This window comes from Chrysemys picta, chromosome 4 (assembly GCF_011386835.1).
Source record: "Chrysemys picta bellii isolate R12L10 chromosome 4, ASM1138683v2, whole genome shotgun sequence".
In the NCBI taxonomy this organism is placed as follows: Eukaryota; Metazoa; Chordata; order Testudines; family Emydidae; genus Chrysemys; species Chrysemys picta.
Genome location: NC_088794.1, coordinates 80,944,934 through 80,968,661, shown reverse-complemented (window position 1 = coordinate 80,968,661; position 23,728 = coordinate 80,944,934). Strand labels below are relative to the sequence as shown.

The window sequence follows — 23,728 nt, the reverse complement described above, 5'->3', positions numbered from 1 at the left end:
AATGACCCAAGTAATGGGACTCCTACCTTTTCCCAGCGGGACTGTTCCAGAGTCTACTAGACCTCCTCATTAGAAAATTTCCCTTTGCTCAATTTCATCCCACTATTTCTACTGCCCTGGACCAGTCTTACAGATTGGGCCCAGACTCACAAGCTCCTCATCTTGTCCCAGTATCAGAGCAGGTAGCAGCTCAGAAGAGTGGGTGACCTTAAAACAGAGGGGCTGAGGCCTGTGGCCAGCACATCAGGTTGAGCTAGAGAAGGGGTTTTGGCTCACTCTTTTGATCTGCATCTCAGAGTTAGTATGTTTTTGCTATTACTTGGTGCTTTTGTCATCCTGTCACCCTTGTACCTGGGCACGCATGGAGGTGGGGGGTGCTTTGCAAAGAAATTATCTTCCTCCCTGTCACCATGATGGCTGCCACTGCACCCCCGGCTCTAAACATGTGCTGTCACGCCCAGTCACACTTAAGGAGGATTATTCTTTTACGACAAAGGTTAAGCAAACAACCAGAGTGCAGTCTTAAGTCAGTGCCTGGGGACCAGGCTTCATGGCCACCCCTCCCAGGAGTCTTTGACACTCCAGCTCCTGGCAGCTTCCTAGCCTCAGCCAGCTCTACTCCCCCTCTTGAGGCAGCAGCCACCGGGTCGCTTCCCTGAGCCCCACTGGCTCCAGGGACTCATCACAGGAGTTAGTGCCTCTCTTGTGTGGCCTTTGCTACCCAGGGCTCAGCCTGCCACAGCCTCATATCCTCTCAGCTGCTTGCTAGCTGCCCTTCATAGACCCAGGTGTAGCCCAGCCCTCTTTAATTAGCTGGATTAGGCTCTTCTGCTTCAGTCCAGCGGAGCTGGGCTCAGTCTATTCACTGAGACCAGCTACCCTGTGACACTTCCCTAAAATGCACATGTAAAGATGAATTTCAAGTGTCAGGCCTGGTCTACACTACGAGGTTAGGTCAAATTTAGCTGCATTAGGTCGATTTTATAATGAATGCACCTACACAACCAACCCCATTCCGCTGACCTAAAGGGCTCTTAAAATCGACTGCTGTACTCCTCCCCGATGAGGGGAGTAGTGCTAAAATTGACCTTCCTGGGTCTAATTTGGGGTAGTGGTATTGGCCTCTGGGAGCTATCCCAGAGTGCTCCAATGTGACTGCTCTGGACAGCACTTTCAACTTCGATGCACTAGCCAGGTACACAGGAAAAGCACCGGGAGCTTTTGAATTTCATTTCCTGTTTGGTCAGCGTGACGAGCTCAGCAGAACAGGTGACCATGCAGTCCCAGAATCACAAATGAGCTCCAGCATGGAGTGAATGGGAGACACTGGATATGATTGCAGTAGGGGGAGAAGAATCTGTGCAGGCAGAACTCTGATCCAGCAGAAGAAATGCTGATATATATGCCAAAATTGCACAGGGCATGGTGGAGAGAAGCTACACCAGGGATGCACAGCAGTGCCACATGAAAATTAAGGAGCTCAGGCAAGCCTACCAAAAGACAAAGGAGGCAAATGGTCGCTCCGGGTCAGAGCCCCAGACATGCCACTTCTATGATCAGCTGCATGCCATTCTAGGGAGGGACCCTACCAGTACCCCAACACTCTCCATGGACAACTGCAAGGTGGCAGCCTCCCGCAACATGGATGAGGATTTTGTGGATGAGGAATTGGAGGAGGTGGAAGAGAATGCACAGAAGGCAAGCAGAGAATCCGTTCTTCCTGGCAGCCAGGACCTTTTCATCACCCGGGAGCCAATACCTTCCCAGGGCCTATTGTTTCCGGACCTGAAGGTGGAGAAGGCACCTCTGGTGAGTGCACATTTGTAACGACACTACAGGGGTTAAAAGCAATTGTGTTTAATGTTTGATTTGCCTTGAGCAATTGGGATGCATTCGCAGCCAGTACAGCTAATGAAAAAGTCTGTTAACGTGTCTGGGGATGGAGCGGGAATCCTCCAGGGACATCTCCATGAAGCTCTCCTGTAGGTACTCTGAAAGCCTTTGCAGAAGGTTTCTGGGGAGGGCTGCCTTATTTTGTCCTCCACGGTAGGACACTTTACCACGCCAAGCCAGTAGCAAGTGGTCTGGAATCATTGTAGCACAAAGTGTGGTAGCGAATGGTCCTGGGTTTTGGTCACATTCATGCAACATTCGGTCTTTATCTTTCTGTGTCAGCCTCAGGAGAGTCATATAATTCATGGTCACCTGGTTGAAATAGGGGAAGTTTGTAAGGGAACAGTAATCCCCTCTGTTTGCTGATCCTCAACACATTAGACCCCGGGCATGCTTGGCTGTTTGTGCTTGGTTAAAAGGGATCATCCTGGAGAATAGCCACATGGGGGGGAGGGGTGTGCTGCACATCCACCCCAAAACCACTGCCCCTCCTTTTAAACGGCAACTGCAGTCCCTCCTTTTAAACGTAGCCCCTCCTTTTAAACGTCAAACACAACTGGCATTGGTTGCTATGGAAAAGGAGGGTGCTGCAGTTTGAAACCATTCCCACGTTATGAGCGCGGAAGAAGCCAACCCTGTGTACCCTTTGGCTTATCATGGCTTCCTGCAAACCGAATTCTGTTGCACATGGTGTGATGTGTCACCATACAGGCAGGCGCTCAATATAAAAGGCAAAATGCGACCTTGTACCTAAAACACATGTGCTGTCTGCTGTGAATTGCTTGATTCACTGTGAAAGAGTCTCCCTTTTGTTCTCAAAAATGTATCTTAAAAGTCTACTCTCCCTTCCCCCCGCCCCCCACCGCAGCTGCAAATGCTTCTATACTCCCCACATTAATTCCGTCCCTGAGGTTATCACAGATTAGAAGGCAAAAAAACTGCATTCGCAATGACATGTTTTCAGAGCTCATGCAGTCCTCCCACACTGATAGGGCACAGCTGAATGCATGGAGGCATTCGGTTGCAGAGGCCAGGAAAGCATTCAGTGAGCGTGATCAAAACACACAAGAGGAGATGCTGAGGCTAATGGGGGAGCAAACTGACATGATCAGGCATCTGGTGGAGCTGCAGGAAAGGCAAGTAGAGTACGGATTTATTAGATAAGGGAAATGCGGTGGACCTAATATACCTGGATTTCAGTAAAGCGTTTGATACTGTACCCCATGAGGAATTATTGGTTAAACTGAAAAACATGGGGATCGATATGAAAATCCAGAAGTGGATAAGGAATTGGTTACTGGGGAGAAAGCAGCGGGTTGTATTAAAGGGTGAACTGTCGGGTTGGAGGGAGGTTACTAGTGGAGTGCCTCAAGGTTCGGTTTTGGGACCCATTTTATTTAATCTATTTATAACTGACCTCGGAACCGATTGCAGGAGTGGGCTGATAAAATTTGCAGATGATACGAAGGTGGGAGGCGTTGTAAATTCGGAGGAGGACAGGGATATCCTGCAGGGAGACTTGAATGAGCTTGTGAATTGGAGTATCAGAAATAAGATGAAATTTAATAGTGAAAAGTGTAAGGTGATGCATTTGGGGATGACTAATAACAATTTTAGTTACAAGATGGGGACGCATTGGTTAGAAGTAACGGAAGAGGAGAAGGACCTAGGGGTTCTTGTAGACCGCAGGATGACTATGAGTCGACAATGTGACGTGGCGGTGAAAAAAGCCAATGCGGTCTTGGGATGCATTAGGCGAGGTATATCTAGTAGGGATAAGGAGGTCCTGCTTCCGTTGTACAAGGCGCTGGTGAGACCTCATTTGGAGTACTGTGTGCAGTTCTGGTCTCCCATGTTTAAAAAAGATGAACTCAAACTGGAACGGGTGCAGAGAAGGGCCACTAGGATGATCAGAGGAATGGAAAAGCTGTCGTACGAAAGGAGACTAGAGGAGCTTGGGTTGTTTAGTCTGACAAAGCGAAGGCTGAGAGGGGATATGATTGCTATCTTTAAATATATTAGAGGGATTAATACAAGGGAGGGAGAAGAATTATTCCAGCTTAGTACGAACGTGGATACCAGAACGAATGGATACAAACTGGCCGTGGGGAAGTTCAGACTTGAAATTAGACGAAGGTTTCTGACCGTCAGAGGGGTGAAATATTGGAACGGCCTACCGAGGGAAACGGTGGGGGCGATGGACCTGTCTGGTTTTAAGATAAAGTTAGATAAGTTTATGGAGGGAATGGTTTAATGGTAAAACATAGTAGTCAAGGAAAGCCAAGCAATGGTGGGTAAATAGTATAATGGCTAACGGGGTCGGGCTGGAGACTCTTGCCTATATGCTCGGGGTCTTACTGATCGCCACATTTGGGGTCGGGAAGGAATTTTCCTCCAGGGCAGATTGGCTGAGCCTCTGGAGGTTTTTCGCCTTCCTCCGCAGCATGGGGCAGGGATCTCTAGCAGGAGGGTCTCTGCCGATTGCAGTCACTAAAAACAGGATTGGGGACTTCAACAGCAGAGTCCAGGGAAGGGGTAGGGACGGTTTTATGGCCTGCAGCATGCAGGGGGTCAGACCAGATGATCATAATGGTCCCTTCTGACCTTAAAGTCTATGAGTCTATGAGTACAGACCACCACTGCAGCCATTGTGTAATCGCCTGCCCTCCTTGCCAAGTTCCATATCCTCCTCACCCAGATGCCCAAGAACACGGGGAAGGGGCTCTGGGCACCCTGTCACTCAACTCCAGGGGATGACCCAAGCAACAGAAGGCTGTCATTCAAGCAGTAATAACAATGGGAATATTGGTTTCGCTGAGGTCTAACCTAGTCTGTAAACTACACCAGCACCCTTTTAAACGTCCGAAGGCACATTCTACCACCATTCTGCACTTGCTCAGCCTATAGTTGAACCGCTCCTTACTGCTGTCCAGGCTGCCTGTGTACGGCTTCATGAGCCATGGGAGCAAGGGGTAGGCTGGATCCCCAAGGATAACTATTGGCATTTCAACATCCCCAATGGTAATTTTCTGGTCTGGGAAGAAAGTCCCTTATTACAGCTTTCCAAACAGCCCGGAGTTCCGAAAGATGCGAGCGTCATACACCTTTCCCAACCATCCCACGTTGATGTTGGTGAAACGGCCCTTGTGATCCACCAGTGCTTGCAACACCATTGAGAAGTACCCCTTGCGGTTTATATACTCTGGCAAGGTGGTCTGGTGCCAAGATAGGGATATGGGTTCCCTCTATCGCCCTACCACAGTTAGGAAACCCCATTGCAGCAAAGCCATCCACTATGGCCTGCACATTTCCCAGAGTCACTACCCTTCTTAGCAGAAGGGTATTGATTGCCCTTGCTATTTGGATCACAGCAGCCCCCACGGTAGTTTTGCCCACTCCGAATTGATTACCGAGAGACCGGTAGCAGTCAGGTGTTGCAAGCTTCCACAGGGCTATTGCTACTCGCTTATCAACTGTCAGGGCAGGTCTCATCTTGGTATTCCTGAACTTCAGGGTGGGGGAAAGCAACTCACAAAGTTCCATGAAAGTGGCCTTATGCATGCAAAAGTTTCGCAGCCACTGGGAATCATCTCATACCTGCAACACTATGCAGTCCCACCAGTCTGTGCTTATTTGCTGGGCCCAGAGTTGGCGTTCCATTGTATCAACATGTCCCAACGTCGCCATGATATCCCAATTGCCACATCCTGTGCTTTCAGGAACATCTGTGTCCATGTCCTCCTCACAATCTTCCTCGTGCTGGCAGCTCCTAGCTAGTCTCTGCACACACTGCGGGATAATGCACCAGGCGTTTACAATGCTCACAAAAGCAGTGTGCAGCTGAGTGGGCTCTGGCGTCTGCATGGATAACCCAGGAAAAAATGCGTGAAATGATTGTTTGCCGTTGCTTTCAAGGAGGGCGGGAGGGAGGGGAGACTGATGACATGTACCCAAAACCACCCGTGACAATGTTTTTGCCCCATCAGGCATTGGGAGCTTACCACAGAATTCCAATGGGCAGCGAGATAGCTACCCACAGTGCACCACTCTGAGTCAATGCTGGCCACGGTATTGAGGACACACTCTGCCGACCTAATGTGCTTAGTGGGGACAAGCACAATCGACTGTATAAAATCAGTTACTAAAGATCGACTTCTATAAAATCGACCTAATTTCATAGTGTTGACATGCCCTCAGTATCACCTTTGGAAAGGAGAGTCCCAGAATTCTGCTACCTCTTCTGAGCTGTAGATGGCAGCCTATTGTGTAAGTCTGTGTTGTTCCAATCTCCTATCTCTTCATTTGTTGTAACACAGCTTGTCTGCTACTTGAGAATGACCATACCTTTCTTCCCTCTCAGCCTCTTAGGACTGGTACGGGTCCTCTACCCGCAGTGGCTTCTCTGGCTTCACTTGGGGCCTGATCCAAAGCCTATTGATGTTAATGGGAGTTTTTCAATGGACTTTGGATCAGGCTGGTGCACAGGGTTTACCAGCCAATTTCTACTCACCTTGATGTCCTTTCCATGTTGGGGGATGGGGGATGGTGGTTATTTTTTAGCCTATGGCAGTTTCTCACTCTGGTGCTCAGCCAGCACACTGGTGAGCATGTATGGATAGGCAGAGATAGACAAATAGATAGCTTACATAGAAAGTTAGGAACAGGAAAATGCACATCATGAATAGGCCAACCACAAAGGTTTACACCTCTCTCTGTTCATATCTTCATCAGAATAGCCATCAAAGAAATGGGTGGTAGAATGGCCTTGATAACTGGAGATTGGTAATGAGCTATGGATCCTTCTGTGTCATCAATGTAAGTCTGGCCTAGCTACCCATTTATCTTTGTATATTTTGATGGCACCCTGCCCCATCCCTGCCGCTCCATCAGGAGTGCCAGTCTCAACGCACTGTTTGTTCACTTCTCCCACATTCATATCCATGCTTTTTTCAATGCTGCCGCTTACACATGGAATGTGCTCCCTGAGAGAGTCAGCATTAACGCTGCTCTCTCAGCACGTCTCGTACCTTTGTGCAGCACGGAGCACATTCAGGGTGTACTCTAGAAACAAAGAGTAAACAACAATAAGAGGGAGCCAGTGTCTGAAAGACATGATCATCCTCGGGGCTGTTTGGTGGCCTCTTTGAGATACATGACTATTCTCACCACAGTTCCTTGCCGACAATTGTCCACATCACAAAAGCAATCATCATAATTGGCAGCCTGACTGCCAGTTTCAGCAGAGAAGCAAAAGACTGAATGAACACTGAGTTTGAACACCTAGAGGTGGCTGAGAAATAGTGATAGGAGTTGGGGGAGGGGGAGGCTTGTAGAGGAGGGGCCTTCATTGCCATTTTCCATGCATTTTGCCTTCCCTGGATCAACAGAGGTCTCCAAGTTTGTCAATCCAGCACCTCACACTTGCCTGAACATCAGTTTGAACAAAGCAAAAATTGGGATAGGGAGCACAATGCCACTATTGGATTTTACCAAACCTGCCTATTACTATTTTGGCCTGACATATTGTGATGTTTATTCCTGTAAACATCACAAATAGTGGCCACTCCTATATAACTTCAACCATGTTTGATGTTGCCAGTCACACAGGAAATAGCCACTCTGTACAAGATATAACAGATACAGCACATGCTAAATATCTCTGCCCCCTGAGAAAGGAGACAGGAGGGCTCCTGAGTTCTGCGCAGAAGGAACAAGCCCAGAGGAGCAAGAGGCATGTGTTATTCACTTCAAAAATTCTGGCCATGTTTACAAAGCCAGATGCATCAGTGCAGTTATGGTCAAAAAAAAGTGAGTGTCAAACCAGCTTTGTTACTTCCCAGATCTGAAGGATACGAGTCAAATATGCACAGATGGTCAGCCACCTTCCCTAATGAAACACGTCTTTATTGTCCTGGGGAAGCTGCTTTCACTACCTACACATTGGGTTTGCTTCATTTTTCTTCTCTGCAAACTGTGGGCAGTTTTGCCCCTTTCCTTAAATCAAAAATTACTGCCCATAAAGATGTGTTTCATTACTCAGGGATGGCCAAGCACCTGTGTACAATGGACATGGTTGCTTCTATAAGTTGTTGGCACAAACAACCCCAGCTTGGGTCATAGAGGATCTGGAAGCAAATATAAGGATCTGAGCACAGATGCAGTTTGGGAGAGTTTGGGGAGAGTTAAGATGCAGATTTCACAGATGTTCCTTTGTGGAATGAGCCCAACTCCCACCTTCCAAATTTTGAAACTTGGGAAAATTTAGATGCCAGGCTGGCTCTGCCATACACAAAACACTGGGGCACATAGGGCAGCAAAATAAGAAGGGATAGTACCAATTAAGGTGACCCTCTGTGAGGGTGATGGGGTAGGCATTTACCAATCTATCTAGAGCCATAGATATTGTAGAGCCTGCCCTGTGTAGCTGTACCCCAAAGCAATGGATTTGGTGTGAAGATTGCTCCCCACAGCTGCTATTCACGTGACCCTAGAATCCTACCTGCCCAGTATAGATGCTCTTCTATTCTGATTTATGCTCCTGATGGAATATTTAAAAAATACACTACTTTAAAGCATTACTGTATTCATCTTGGGACAAATCCATTCAGAGACACAGCACAAAGCATATGGTTGTGATGACAGTTCTGGGCCCAGAATGGATTTGTCCCAGGTGCACTGGGGTTATGCACGTAAATATTTTTTTGAAAACGGGTTGGCTTTAGAGATGTTCAAGCAGCCAATTCTCTTTATCAAAAAAGACCATAACAAGAGAAAAATTGAAGAAGGGGATAGGGCTGATGGGTCCAGATGAGGAGATGAGTCAATCTCACCACAAGTAAAAGTGCAGAGACTTTGATGAGGCATGTGAATAATTGGAAGCAGATTTCAAACTCTCTCTTGCTCTTTCTCTATATAATTTGTTGCCTGACAGTGGGTTTCTCAAGCAAGAGGAAGGATGGTCTCAGGGCTAAGGCAGAGGAGTCAAACTCAGAAGAATCTGGGCTCTGTTCTTGGCTCTGCTATAGGCTCACTGCATGACCTTGGATAAGTCACTTCCTCTCTCTCTCTCTGACATTTCTATGAAAAGGAGATAATACTTACCCTGGGCAGTGGTGAAGCTATATTCATTAATGTCTGTGAGGTGCTTACAGACTATGGTGATGAGCACCACAGAAAAGTCTACACTGCCTTCCCTCCTCAAGGTCCATTTCTGCTGTGATGCTTCATAGAAATCCACAGAGGTTTAATGGCAGAGCTGCAGATCACTGATATTTATTTATGCAATTGCAAACTAAAGGAGGGGAGCTTTTCAAAGGGCAGTTAGACACCCAGCTCACACTGAAAGTCAGTGGGAGTTGGGCACTGTGGCAAGGCACTGCAGGGGAAGCCTTAAGCAGCTCCTGCCGCTCCCACCCCAATCAGGGGAAATGGGTTGGAGCTGGGCAACTAACTAGGACTGGCCTGGAAACTGGCTCCACCTGCCAGCCTCGTTAACATGGGGCTAAATGCTTGGGAGGAAGTGAGCCCAAGGAGAGGGGGGAAGGGTGGAAATGAGGAGGCTCGGCTGGGCTGAGCTGGAGCTAGGAGCCTGCTGCTACTGAGGCCTGGGCTGGGCTAAATTTGTAAATAGTTGGTGCTTGGACCAAACATAGGAATAAAGAGCATGGGTGTTGCACTACCTTGAAATGGTCCTGACTCACTGGGGAGCAAGACCAGGAGGCTGAACCCAGTGGGGTGAGGTGAGGTGAGCACCCTGTTACAGGCACCTTACTGCTATTTGTGCTTTTGAAGATCTTCCCCAAGTATAGAAATGTCTATGTCTACACAAAATCTATATAGCAGATTTTCTCCATCCTTTGTATGTTGCTTGCCTTTAAAACTGCAAGTTTTTCAGGGCAGGGACTGCCCCTATCTGTAGCACCTAATTCAACAGGGACCCAAGTCTGATAGGAGCCTCTGGGCACTGTGGTAATAATAATTAATAATACAAAATATACCAAGCTATTTGTGATTGATTCTTTATGTCCATCCCATCCATACAGTTTATGTAAAGGACAAGTCAGTACAGACCTCTGTTGGGTTGCAGAACCCAATATACCTGCAGGAAAAACAAACTGGATTCTATCCTGCTTCACTCACCAATCATCCTCAGAACTCAGTTAAATTCCAAGTCCACTGTTGCTGGTGGTGATGCATGAGACAGAAAGTACCTAGATTCCAGGATGAGTTTATATCACAGGTAGTTACAAAGTCTCATTTTGGCTTTTATTTAAGGCAATTTGCTGTGATAGACACTTAGGGAGAACTAGATGAAGATCTTGTTGGGAAGAGACCTTTTCACTAACAACTTCAAAATACAACTGACCTAATTTCTACTTTTCACAGCAGAAATTTCTGCATATTTTTTCCTTCTCCAAATGTATGTATCACATCTCATGGCAACAGAAATCAGAAATGAGTGGCCTTTAGTTGTTTCACAATGATACCACTGAAGAGCTGGTTACAGAGTGAAAATGAATAATATGACTTTAAAAAAAATGGAATCCTTGGCTAGGTACAAATGCATAAAATAGACCATTCCTTTCATTGTACTCCTTGTGTTTGTAAGATCAAAGCCCTGCTGGATGTAGCAGGAATCTCTCCAGTACCCCGTGGATATACAGTTTAATAAAAAAACCTGTAGAGTAATGTATTTATTCTCTCTCAATTACTTCCAGCTCTTCTAGGTGAGCCTGAAGGGAATCTCCTCCCTGGGCTGAGCTTGTCTCATGTGAGGCTGAGCTGAGCTGGTCTTAGTTGGAAGCTTCTGTCTGTTGGCCTTTGAAGAGCTTACGGACACAAAGCTAGGGAGCACAATTATGTTGCTTCGGGAAGCACAGGAGAGAGGTAGGAGAGACAGGAAATGCCCTGGGCTCTTTGCCCACCTGTGAGGGGCACTAAGCCAAGAAGGGGTTCTCTCCCCAAAGAACTGTAGTTTGATCCCCAAACAGTCAATGAAAAACATCAGAGGGAAGAACTTGGGAGTACAGGCCCATGATGTGCCATGGGTTCATTTCTCATATGGTCTGAAAGTGCCCTAGCCCCCCACACACTGCAGATCCCATAGTCTGGCTTGTGTCCCTTCCTGTCACATGAGGTGCTATGGTCTGTACCATGTCACACTGTTAGAATCTCCTCTCTGGCTGGCTGGCTCTGCAGGGAAGCCTGTCATGGGCCAGAAGAGGGATTCTGTTTTCTTTAACAAACAGCTGGTGTGCTTGAGCTTGTAGCATGAGGACTAAATGAATTCAGAGTCCCTCATATTGGTAACAGAGCATCACTGGCATCCAGAGCTTGGCATTCATCTTCTTGCTGTAGTGGGATCTCAGACTGTCCTAGATGGAGGCTGGGATAGAAAAATGTTGACAAATGCGCCTTCTCAGAAATCCCGAGCAGCTGTAATATGCTTGAGTGAAAGCCATAAAGAAAACCTTCCTTCCATTGCTAAATTGACAGCAAGGCATGCAGAGGGGTCAGGCTTTTATTGGGTGATTCATGACTGTGGTGTGACTAGGGTTAAGGATTCTCATCTGAAGGGGATTAGATGTTTCTCAAGGAAGTACCATCTCTCAGTGTGTCCAGCATTTCCTTGCTGCTTTTAAAGTCTAAGGATCTGCCTGGGACCTGCCTCACTTTTGTCGCACAACTTGAAAAGTCCATCTCATTCCTAGAGTGTCTAGGGGGATAAAAGGAGGGAAGGCTTGACTTTGGCTAAAAGTGTGTAGTGTGTTTGAGGGGTGGTGGTGGGAATCCTTTGAAAGAAGCCAATTCCCTTCCACATAATCCAAACACAATCTGGGAGCCAGAGCAGTAAGACTGGCTCCTAAGGGGTCCACCTGGTGCCATTGCAATTGGTTCTGCTGTCTGGTAGGTTGCTGAAAGACCCTCCCGTTCCTTCCCCTTGTGCACTGCCCTGTCCACCTTGGCTGGCTTCATCAGTATCATCTCAACACTACATACTAGCCAGCCCCTGGTTTTATGGTGGTGCACATGACATGTGGTTATACACTGTTGTGGCTGTGAGTATTTCATGGGGAGGCACTGAGACCATTCCCCACAGGGAGAATAACAGCTGTCTGTTCTCTGACTCCCCTAACTCATCCTCTGTAGATTTGTCTTCCCCCAGTGTATGATACTTAATAAATAAAAATAATACTTTACACATCTACAATGTTTTTCATCCAAAGATCTCAAGATGCTTTACAAACATTAATTCATTAAATCCCACAGTACCCCCTAAAAGGCATATCAGTATTATCACCCCCAATTCACAGTCTGAACAACCAAGACACAAAATAACTGACCACAAACCCAGAGAGTGAGGCAGAATTAGGAACAGAACCCAGGAATCCTGAGTGTCACACTTCTGCTCAGGATATGTAATAACGCCAGCACAGTCTTGGATGGAGGCCGATCCCCTGCCCACTGCATTGCAGGCCGGGCATTGGGTAGGAAGCAAATTTAGATGTTGCAGCAGGAGGAGTCTTACTCCATTCTAATCCATATGTTCCAGACTACCATACTTCATAACCTCACTGGGACTGGGGTAGGGTCTGAAACAGACATGGCAGAGGCTCCAACTTGCCTCCAGTCCCTGCCCAGAAGTTGATAGTGACTCTCCCAATAACATTTTTAATTGTGTCCTCCCACAGCTGGCACAGTAGGGGAATGTATCATCTGGTGCTACCCTGTCTCTCTGCTGGGGGTTCATGATACAGCATATTGTGAGTCAGTTTACTATGGCCCACTGACTCTGCAGGCTTCCCTGATGAATTCCAGAGCTGAGGTGGACTGCAGAGGAGACACGGAAGTTGCTACAGATGAAAGGAGAGGAAAGAGGGTTTGTGATGCCAAGAGAAGACAGAAAACAGTGATAAATTGTCAACCAGCAAATGGAAGCCCCCTCTGTCCCTCTCCCTGCCTCACTCCTTCCTTCCCTCAAGCTCATGCACCAGGTTGCTCTCTCCCCCAATCCCATCTCTATCCTCAGTCCCTCTTCCTCAAACACTTTTGCCTCTCCTCGCAATGTACCATCTCTCCTCACTACTTGGGGGTGGTTGGGGTCTGGCTCGGGCAGGCCATTAGGCCTCTGCTTTGACAATGGGAACAAAAGATTTATTCGGATGGATACAAAACACACAGATGGCTTGAGAGGCGCAAGGAAGTGAGAAGCAGCACATGTCGCAAGCCATGAACCCACCTAGTCTTCAGGGTTATTTGTACAAGGAAGAAAGCTGTGTCTTTGGTTATGGTGACACTGCTACGTTACTGAGCACTGGGCCCTTGCAGGGTGAGCAAACCCAGAGCAAAGCATGGAAACAAGATGGAAATAAACTTGGCCAGACTGCAGACAAGCAGGTCCAAAGATCAATCCACAAAAGCACCACAGCTGAACTCTACTGCTCTAAGGGGGTCATTAAGGAGATTGTTTCTGGTTTACAGATGGGGTGACTGAGACCCTGAGGGGTTAAATGAGTTATCCAAGGTCATACAGCAAGTTAGGAATAGAACCCAGGAGTCCCAATCCTCAGAATATGTTGCGATATACAACGGGCAACAAAACAGCAGAGGATACTGGGTATTTCCTCAAGGTTTGAGTGTTGCCACATAAAAGGGATGCTCTCCACCCAGGGGGGAATGATTGGGTTGCACTTCAGTGAGGAGTAAACATGGGGCTTAGTAACAACTGCTTCAGTGATGAGGACTGGCCAATCAAGACACAGGGGACTTTCAATTGTTTTTCCCATCCCTCTCCTCTCTTCATTTCATGATAGAACCTCCCTTTTTCCTGTTCTCCCATGAGTGGCTCTCACTGCAAAGTGTTTTCTGACGTCTCGCATTAAGGATATTATATAAAATTAGGGTGTATTGAACCATTACGAGATGCAGAGGAGGTTAACACGATGTGTGCGTGTTTGTTTAATGCAGGGCTTTACAAAACTATGAAGCACTCTTAAAGTTCCATAAAATTTAATGCACAAAACAAAGCCTCAACAAATGGAACCATGCTATAAAATGTGTAACATTTCTATTGCCTTCACTTTGACCATGAAGAGCTATTACTTGCAGGTGGGAACTCTCTGCCTTTCCCTTTCCTCTCCTCTCCCTAATCCCTTTCCTCTTCTCCTTTCCCTCCTGCTCTTCCTTGCCCTCTCTCCGCTGGTATATTGTCACGAGCAAAGTCATTGGGGTTGTGTGTGTTAGGTGTCTATAGACACAGGATGGGAATCTCCATGACTCCCTCTTTCTCTGTATTTATATCACACTCATCATTGTGGCATGAAGGTTACAGACGCTTTGCTGCCTCTTGCATACTGACATTAGAATTGCAACTGTGCAAAATCAATGCATTTGTTCCATGGTTGGATCTAGCCCAGTGAGTTCTGCCAGGAGTCACAAGTTTGACTCAGAGTGAAACTCTGCACTCCCTGATTGGACAAGTTCCACCTTCCCCCGGGGCAAACCTCTAACTTCCAATGAATTTATCAAGAATGGAATCTGGCTGGATTTTTCAGGAAAGTCTCCCCAACCTCAGTTGAGCAGTATTTTGGGGAGGTGGGGGAACTGGCCACTGCATACATGGAGCTGCCTGTTCTTTCCCTATTTTCCTGGGGAGTAAATTTTTGGGGGGGAGGGTGCTACTTTGTCATCAACTGATTCAGTCACTATATTTATTTTATTTTTTGTGTGCTGGTAGCCAGAACTTCCTTGCATGGCTCTAGTTCTGGGCCTGCCACGATTGTGTAATCTGCTCATGTTGTGACATCTAGTGAAATCGCTTCCAAAGTGCGGTCAGGGGGGTGCTAAAGTATGGCACATGGGCTGCTAAAGAGCAGCAGGTGGTCACCCTTTGTAACTGCAGACTGAAGAGGGCTAAATTTTATTGTAGCCAGTGAACTCAACCAACAAGCCATTTCTAACAAGGTTGATACACATACAAGTGTCAATATAATGCCCTCTGGAGAAAGGCTGGCCATGTGATTAATCCCCCTCCTCCCCGCCTATGGGAGCCAGAAGACCTAGGTTCTATTCCCGCCACTGCTGTGAGATTTTCTGTGTGGCAAGTCTCTTAGGACAATATTTTCCAATGTGGTGTGTAAAGTTAAGTCCATGTGTAAGCATCCAAGTAAGAGGCTGATTTCCAGAGGTGATGGGTATAAGAATCTAAAAGAAGGTACCCCATTTGAAAAGACTGGCCCCCTCATTTTTTCATTCATTAATGTTTGCAAAATGCAGCATGTCAGGGGTGGGGGGAGGCGGAGCTGGGGAGGCAATGGGGAAGAGGAGAATCAAATTGTTTTCTTAGGTAAGGACAGATATCCCAACAGGGTGGGCTCCAGAGCCCTCCAGCTGCTGCTGTAACTGAACAGCCCCTCCTTTCTCAGATGTCCTACTGATCCCAGAGAAGCCACTGTTCTTTATCAGAACCCCAGTTACTTCAGCTGAGCACTTAAAGCTCATTGGTGGCACACAACTAGATCTCAGCCTTTCCTAGTTGTAGTAGAATCCGTGATAGCAAGGATTAATTAAATGCGGGTAGCTCAGTTTTTCCCTACAGACCCACATTTAGACACAAGCACAAGGAACTTTCTAGTTTGCCTTCGATCCACTCCAGGCCCTGCTGTTGGTTGCAGGTTCCTGCATGAGAAGAGGCATGATGTTCCAAAATGCACATCTGGAATTAAGAGTTAAAAATTGGGCTCGGTGATGATAACGCTTTATTGACAGGAGATGAAAGTCCTGATTCCAATAACTTTCCAAGCTCCAGTTCCCACTGCTTTACGAGGTGTTACACACTTCGGTACCTTTGAGAGGGAATTTGCTTCCCTCCTTTTCTCCCACATCTTTATTGCTTCTGTTCCACAGATCTGAGTCATTAAAGTCAGAAAGGCTTGAGCCCAATAGCATTTGAAACGCTCCTTTCCCTTAGCTCCAGTAAGGAAACTTAGTATCAGGGTTCTGTGGGAGAGAGGAGCATGAAACAGACACGGAGATCTGACCACTCCCAGCTTTTGGGTACATCCAGTTCCACATCTCAGCTTTATGGCACAGAGCAAACTCTAGTTACAAAGGGACAACTCCATAGTGCTAATTCTGTGACTTGGCTCTAGGGTTTCCTCTCTCTGTTACACCTCTTCCCTCCCCTTCAGAGAATACCACCAATGCCTCTGCACTACCACCTGCAGCCTGGCTTCCTTCTGTGTTAACCCGAGAACCCATCTTCTTCCCACACTCTCCAGGCAGTGGGTCAAGCTGCTTGCATTAGTTGGGGAATGGTTATTAAGCCCTTGCAGCAGTGCTGCTATGACATACACATGTGCTGCTTACACTGCGCTACCTTACAGCCCGCCTTGCTCTCCTACTGAAGGAAACAAGCCTAATGAGAGTCAGCTGTTATCAGGTCCAGTCCTCCCTCTATTAGTTCTGCATTAGCATCAAAGGCCCTGTGACGGGGAAGTCAGGTGCTACAGGCTGTTATAATTAGGGCTGGTCCAAAGTATACCATTTACACTAGTTTTAGAAAATTGGGGTTTCGACAAAGCAATTTTTTTTTTCCAAAAAGTGTCTGCTCTCCTGGAAAATTTTGATTGTAAATACAAAACCCAAATGACCCTAAAACAAAAAAGGGTTTAGTTTTCTACTGAAAACTGAAATAGTTTGATTTGGAAATAATAACATAACATAAGAACATAAGAAAGGCCGTACCGGGTCAGACCAAAGGTCCATCTAGCCCAGTATCCTGTCTACCGACAGTGGCCAATGCCAGGTGCCCCAGAGGGAGTGAACCTAACAGGCAATGATCAAGTGATCTCTCTCCTGCCATCCATCTCCACCCTCTGACAGACAGAGGCTAGGGACACCATTCCTTACCCGTCCTGGCTAATAGCCATTAATGGACTTAACCACCATGAATTTATCCAGTTCTCTTTTAAACTCTGTTATAGTCCTAGCCTTCACAACCTCCTCAGGTAAGGAGTTCCTCAAGTTGACTTTGCGCTGCGTGAAGAAGAACTTCCTTTTATTTGTTTTAAACCTGCTGCCTATTAATTTCGTTTGATGACCCCTAGTTCTTATATTATGGGAATAAGTAAATAACTTTTCCTTATCCACTTTCTCCACATCACTCATGATTTTATATACCCCTATCATATCCCCCTATAGTCTCCTCTTTTCCAAGCTGAAGAGTCCTAGCTTCTTTAATCTCTCCTCATATGCGACCCGTTCCAAACCCTTAATCATTTTAGTTGCCCTTTTCTGAACCTTTTCTAGTGCCAGTATATCTTTTTTGAGATGAGGAGACCACATCTGTACGCAGTATTAAAGATGAGGGCGTACCATTGATTTATATAAGGGCAATAATATATTCTCAGTCTTATTCTCTATCCCCTTTTTAATGATTCCTAACATCCTGTTTGCTTTTTTTGACCGCCTCTGCACACTGCGTGGACATTTTCAGAGAACTATCCACGATGACTCCAAGATCTTTTTCCTGACTTGTTGTAGCTAAATTAGCCCCCATCATATTGTATGTATAGCTGGGGTTATTTTTTCCAATGTGCATTACTTTACATTTATCCACATTAAATTTCATTTGCCATTTTGTTGCCCAATCACTTAGTTTTGTGAGATCTTTTTGAAGTTCTTCACAGTCTTGTGAATATAAAATGCCACGATGGTTCCTCATGTGAATTTTAGTTCAGGTGCTTCAAGTCCCCATTCATTTCTATGAGCCTGACTCCCCAATCAGACTTCATCTCCCATGATGCACTACAGCCATGGACGATGAAGTCTCCGATGGAAGCACTGCCTCCCATCATCAAGGGGGAAGATAATGGTGCATCCTGGGAATTGTAATCTGACCAGGGAATACAGTTTATAGAGGAGAATGGGAACATGAAGCACCATGGTGATGGTTGCAAGTCAAAACTTTTAAGTTTTTGTTCAAAATATTTTCAGTTTTTGATGTTCTTGCTGAAAAGTTTAAATTTTCTGGAGGGGAAGGGGGAATAATCCACACAATTCTCATTATAATTTATTCTGCAATAAGAGTATTGAGATTTTTATCTTGACTTTCTACATTCTGTTCCCCTGGAAGGAAGCCCTTCAGCACTTAAAATCTAAATAAATCCCAAGGCTCTCAGCTGTTATTGCCAAGGAGGCATAGTTTAGGATCAGAAACCACACCTAACTTCCTTGCTACCTGTTCTCCCACGGTGCCCTCCTCCTCTCTCTGACTCAGATTCTGACATTAAACTATCACCAAAGCATTCAGGCTTTTTCAGGTTCTCCCCTTGGTAATGAAACCAAACTGAAAACAGTGGTAAAAGCTGGTCGTTTAGCATAACAATGCATCCCAGTGAAGGTCTCCCCAAATGAAGGAGGCAATTAAAAGTAGCAATAGTTACTTATTTCTGTATTGGGGTTCACAAACATGCAGCCCTTTGGTGGGTCTCTAGGATGTTGCATATATGCAGAGTTTGACCAGCAGGCCTTAACTGTCTTCTGTGGTTTCTGCTTCCTGCATAAGGTTGAAACATTAAACCTCCCAATGTCTAATCAGTTTCCCCTGACTCCCACCCATATTCTAGCTCACTCAATGGCTACCAATTGTCTCTGCCTCACCAGCAGGGCTCTTAGTTGAATTAGTACCTTTTGCTAGGTGGATTAACAAAGCTCCACCTCCTTAAAGGGACAATACCATTCTTTAGGGCAGGAGTCTCAAACTCAAATGACCATGAGGGCCACATGAGGCCTAGTGCATTGGCCCGAGGGCTGCATCACTGACACCCACCCCCCTTGCTGCCCCTAGCCCCATCCCCGCTCCACCCCTTCCATGAGGCCCCACCCCTGCCCCATTTCTTCTCCACCTCCTCCCCTGAGCGCGCGGCTCCCTGCTCCTCCCCCCTCCCTCCTGGAAAGTGCTAAATGCCACCAACAGTAATGCACCTCACTCAAAGGACAAAACACACACTTAGTTAGATTTACTTCTGTTAAAGCCCCCCAGTGCACAGGGTGCACCACCACTCCACCCCTGCTCTGCCTCTTCCAGGGGTGGCAGGTTTGTAGAAATTTTGGTGGTGCCCAGAACCTGCCCCCCCCAAACTCCACCCCCATCTGCCTAAGGCTCTGGGAGGGAGTTTGGGTGGGGGAGGGGGTCTGGGGTGCAGACTCTGGGATGAAGTTTGGGGATAGGAGGGGGTGCAGGGGTGAGGGCTGTGGGGCTGGGGATGAGGGGTTTGGGGCATTGGAGCGGCTCAGGACTAGGGCAGAAGGGCAGCCTGCCCTGGCCATAGTGCAGGGGGGCACTAGGACCCTGCGGCAGCAGGTGATGCCAGAAGCCGGCAGAGCGGAGTGGAGTGGAGTCAGCATGAGCTGCAGGCTCCGGAGCGCTGAAGGGGCAGCAAGTGAGCCTGGGGGACACTCGGGGGAGGTGTGTGGGGGCGGCAGGCGGGGCCAGGGGAGAGACCCGGCCCCAAACATTGGGGAGCAGCGAGCTTAGCTGCCATATAAAATAACTCGGGGGTGGGGGCCGTGGGGAGCTTGGCAGGCCGCAGGGAAGAGCTCCGCGGGCCGCATGCGGCCCATGGGCCGCGTGTTTGAGACCCCTGCTTTAGGGGATATACTCCTCATACACTCAGGAAATGGAAACATTCTACCTGGGCTGCTTTTCTAACACATGCAGTAACAATTGAATGGGTGCAGTTCTGCTCCAGAATTCAAAGACTAGCCCAGAATCTGAAGAGTGCCAGCAGGCTCACGATGCCCAGAGAAGGCCGTTGTGGTGATGTGGCATTCTCCAAATAGGAGACTGACAGAACTATCTAAAATCAAGCATAGCATAGGCAAGCCTTGGGCAGTCTTCCCCCCACCACAGAGCTCTGTCCATGCATACCTTGCTAGTCCAGTCCTGACCCCTTATACAGCACTTCTAATGTGCCTCAGTCCAGGTCTGCAACAATCTCTGTTCTTACAGCTCTCCGCCCCAATATACAGGTCTCCTGTTGCATGTGCCCAGCATGTGGAAACCCTTCTCTGGTTTCATATATTTTTGTTTTTATTCCTTATTTTGCAGCTTCATAGTGACTTTTTGCTCTTTTCTGGAGCTCTGTTGTCTCTGATCTGTCAGCCACATGGTGCAGATGTCTCTGCAATTCAGAAAACATCCCCTCCCCTGCCAGTGCTCTCCCAGACAGTATTCCCAAAACCTGATCCTCTCCTCCCCCTCCCTCCCCCCCCCCTTCTGAGCCTCCATGCATTTAGGATCCCTCTGGGACATAGTGATTGTTTCCTTCTGCCTGCTGTGACTCCCGTCAGCTTGTTTGGTAAAAACCAGGTTTGACCCCAGGCAAATACCAGGCTCAGAGCTGGTTCACTCTAGGAAAAAAAGTGGCATCATATGCAGTGATGGTCATTACACCAAGCAGATCTCATTTCCAGCCTGCAAAAACCAGAGCAAAGGACAGGAAGTGTTATGTTTCTCCATAAAAGTGCAACCATTTACTTTCAGGCTAAAATGACTTATTTCATATTAAGAAAACAGCAACAAGAAGGAACAAAAATAAAGTCTCTATGCACGTGTAACCCACCGAGAAATGTGTGTTATCGATACCCCTCTGTGCCTGATACACAGAGGATAGATATCTTTTATAACCTTTATGCTGTAGCAGCTCATGCTTTTTCTCTGGAGGTCTCTAGTTCAATCTCTGGTGCATGAGCCAAGATGGCGACTGTTCCAAAAGTATATTGTGTGTGTGTGTGTAATATGCTGCAATGGTTCAGAGAACAAAATGGCTGTACGTGTTGTACATGAAGAATTAAAAAGGTGTGAATGTGTCCAACCTTGTATTTACATTCAAAACAGGATACTGTTCATAACCGCTGAGTCTTGGGGGTCAACGGTGTAGCCAATAAACAGCACTCCCTATCTTGTGATACTTCTTTAGTCCTTTGTGTTGTGTTTGGAGTCATGTAATATTTAAGAGTCTGGAGGGGAATTAGGGAAATCGTGTTTATTATGATGGATTATTCAACTACATAAATAAGATGAAATCTTCTTTGAGTTTCCAAAAGAACTCCAACCACTATAGGATATGGAGTGACAGCACACTTATCCAGTCAATGAGAAGGAAGAGGTATTAGACTATCAGAACAACTCCTATTGACTAGTACCTTCTAGGAGCTGCTCAGTAACCCTTTGGTGGGGATTGCATAAAGTATACAGTGCAGAATAGAAGGAAGGGGTATTCTTTCAATATGGAGCAGTTGTCTCTATTTGTCCTGTTACAGGTGCAAATATTGTTTTAAATGTCAAAGCCTGATTTTAATTTGATACAAAAAAATTGGAGGTGATTTGGCATTTCTCCAAATAGGAGACTGACAGAACTGTCTGAAATTAAGCATAGCATAGGCAAGCCTTGGGCAGTCTTCCCCCACCACAGAGCTCTGTCCATGCATCCTTGCTAGTCCAGTCCTGACCCCTCATACAACACTTCTAATGCACTTCAGCCAGGTCTGCAACAATCCCTGCTCTTACAGCTTTGTGCCCCACTATACAGGTCTCCTGTTGCACCTCTATGTTGAGTAGTTTTTTCCTTCCTTTGCTAGGCCTGGTCTTCCATTGACTGGCAATAGAGCATGGGTGCCAGTTTTATGGTGTGGGGCTTGTTTTCACTCATAAACTAAAGAAGATTTTTAACCCTTTGTTTCCCAAACTGATTCTGAACTGAAAGCCTAGGATGTACAGGTCAGTAAACACCCTGAACCTCCTCTAATTCCTGTATGGTTGGATCCATTCTCCTGCTCAATTCTAACAGCTGGGAAATAACCTGCAGCAAAATTAAGAGAAATCCTGTTTATTTTGGGACTGCAGATTACTGTCAAACATGGAGGGAAGGAACTCTTTCCATTGTGGAAAATATGGCATTAAAGAGCAAGCATTCTCTCAGCCTTGGCTTTGTGTTTTTCTTTCCTTTACAGGAAAGTTTCATTTCTTGAAGGCTTGAATTAAATGGGCAAAGAAGAATTTAAATACAAATATTTGTAAACTAAGTGGTTTTCCTGGACAAAGTAGATCCAGATGACAGACAGTCTGTCGGCTTTGGTATCTTGGTGTTCGGTCACATGACAACGTTGTTAGGCTGCCCAGTGCTTGCGCTGAAGTCTCTGTGGGAAAGGGGTGGGGAGCTGGGCTTAATGGCTCCTACGCACTCCAAAAGGAGCTGGCCATGGAATCTGTGAACTGGAGAAATTAATTATAGAATTGGCCAAAACTAGGGCCAGGCAGTAGGAGGTAGGGGATTGGGAAGTGCAGGTAGGAGGAAGGGACTAGAAGGTGCATTTCAAGTTGAAAAGGAGCTGAGTGCTGGAAGACTGATATGGTTGGGTGCAATGCGGGAGCTGGGTTACACAGCAGTGGGGAGTGTGGTGTACAATCCCCAAGACCACAAGGAGAGGACTGTGTGTTATGCAAGTATGGGGGAGGGAGGAGTGGAGGGGCTGCCAATATGATGTGCTGGTATCATGAAGGGGACTGAGAAGTGATGTGGCAGGATCTGAGCTCAAGATGCTATCAACTCCACATTACCCATCAGCCCATGGGGTGCAAGGGCCACTGCAAACTTCAGGGATGCACAAGCTATCACAGGAGTCGCAGTACCAGCTCATACCATTGTGCCTAATTGGCTGGGTTTATCATGGAGGCATACAGATGATTACAGATTCCCTGAGGCCCAAGGTGCCACTGGGGTGTTGAGAGTTAATGGTTTCTCTCTGTGTTAAAGTTGCAGAGGATGGTACAAGTGCTATGTGGTATTATTATCATTCTTCACAATATTCACAGGCCCATATTTAATATCATGTTTTCCCCCTGATGTTGAGTACCGTTTGTGCTAAGTTTTTCTCCTAAGAACGAACTGACTCTAGCCCCTCTCCTCTCCATCCCACAGATCCCACTAGGAACTGAAGAGGTCTGTGTACCCAGCCCGGGCCCATTGAGTACCTCAGACCCTGAAAGAAGTTGTGCATTCCGAAAGCCTGTGGAACTCCATGTACCACAGAGTCTGCTGCTATTTTTAATTCCATTTAATAATGGCCAGGGGGACCCACTACTTTCCATTGTTTGTGTCTGGGGAAAATAACGCTGCCAAGCTCTTTTCACTTGTTCTGTTTGTTCTCAGAAATAAAGCCACTCGGTAGCTGGCATGTACCAGCTTTCCCCACTCCCTGTGTCTTAACCACAAATGTATACATCCCACAGCTTCTCCCCTGCTTGCTTGGTCTCTGCACTCAAGCAGCGTCCCGTCTGTCTGCATTGACTTGGCAGGACATGATCAGAAGGAAGGAAAATTCCCAGTGACACCAATCATATGGAACAGCCTTACAGGCCTAGAGAGATTCCTACACCTTTAGGGTTCAGCCAGAGATCCTTCTCCCGGTGAACATTGTATTGAACATCATGTTACTGAAGGGAGTATTGAGGTAGTCTAAGCTGTAGGTGGGCAAGCAGGCTCTGGAGGAACCCCAATATCTCGGTATTTGAACTGATGTTTATTTTTTCTTGGCTTTCTTTTGTCTCAAGGTGTCATTTATTCAGGTATGAAATAACACAAGATCTAGTCTGCTTACAGTTGGAACCTGCACTTCCTGAGCCCAATTCCGATTAGAGCAGGGAGAATAATGGAAGTTTTGGCTTACCAGCAATACCAAAAAATCAAGGGTGGAGGGGGGAAATCATTGCAGCTAGACCTCAAAATGAACATTTTCAGCATTTTTGCTGACTCAAAACGTTTAAAAAAAA

General features: G+C 46.7%; 1 long non-coding RNA gene across 1 annotated transcript in view; it reads left to right on the top strand.

Annotated features, from left to right (window-relative positions):
- LOC135983111 (uncharacterized) overlaps nt 1-23,235 on the top strand; it is a 35,955-nt gene extending 12,720 nt beyond the window's left edge. Inside the window, exon 3 of the long non-coding RNA XR_010600601.1 lies at nt 22,878-23,235. This is a non-coding gene — a long non-coding RNA (uncharacterized LOC135983111). The remainder of the gene's footprint in view (nt 1-22,877) is intronic.
- The last annotated feature ends 493 nt before the right edge of the window (nt 23,236-23,728 follow it).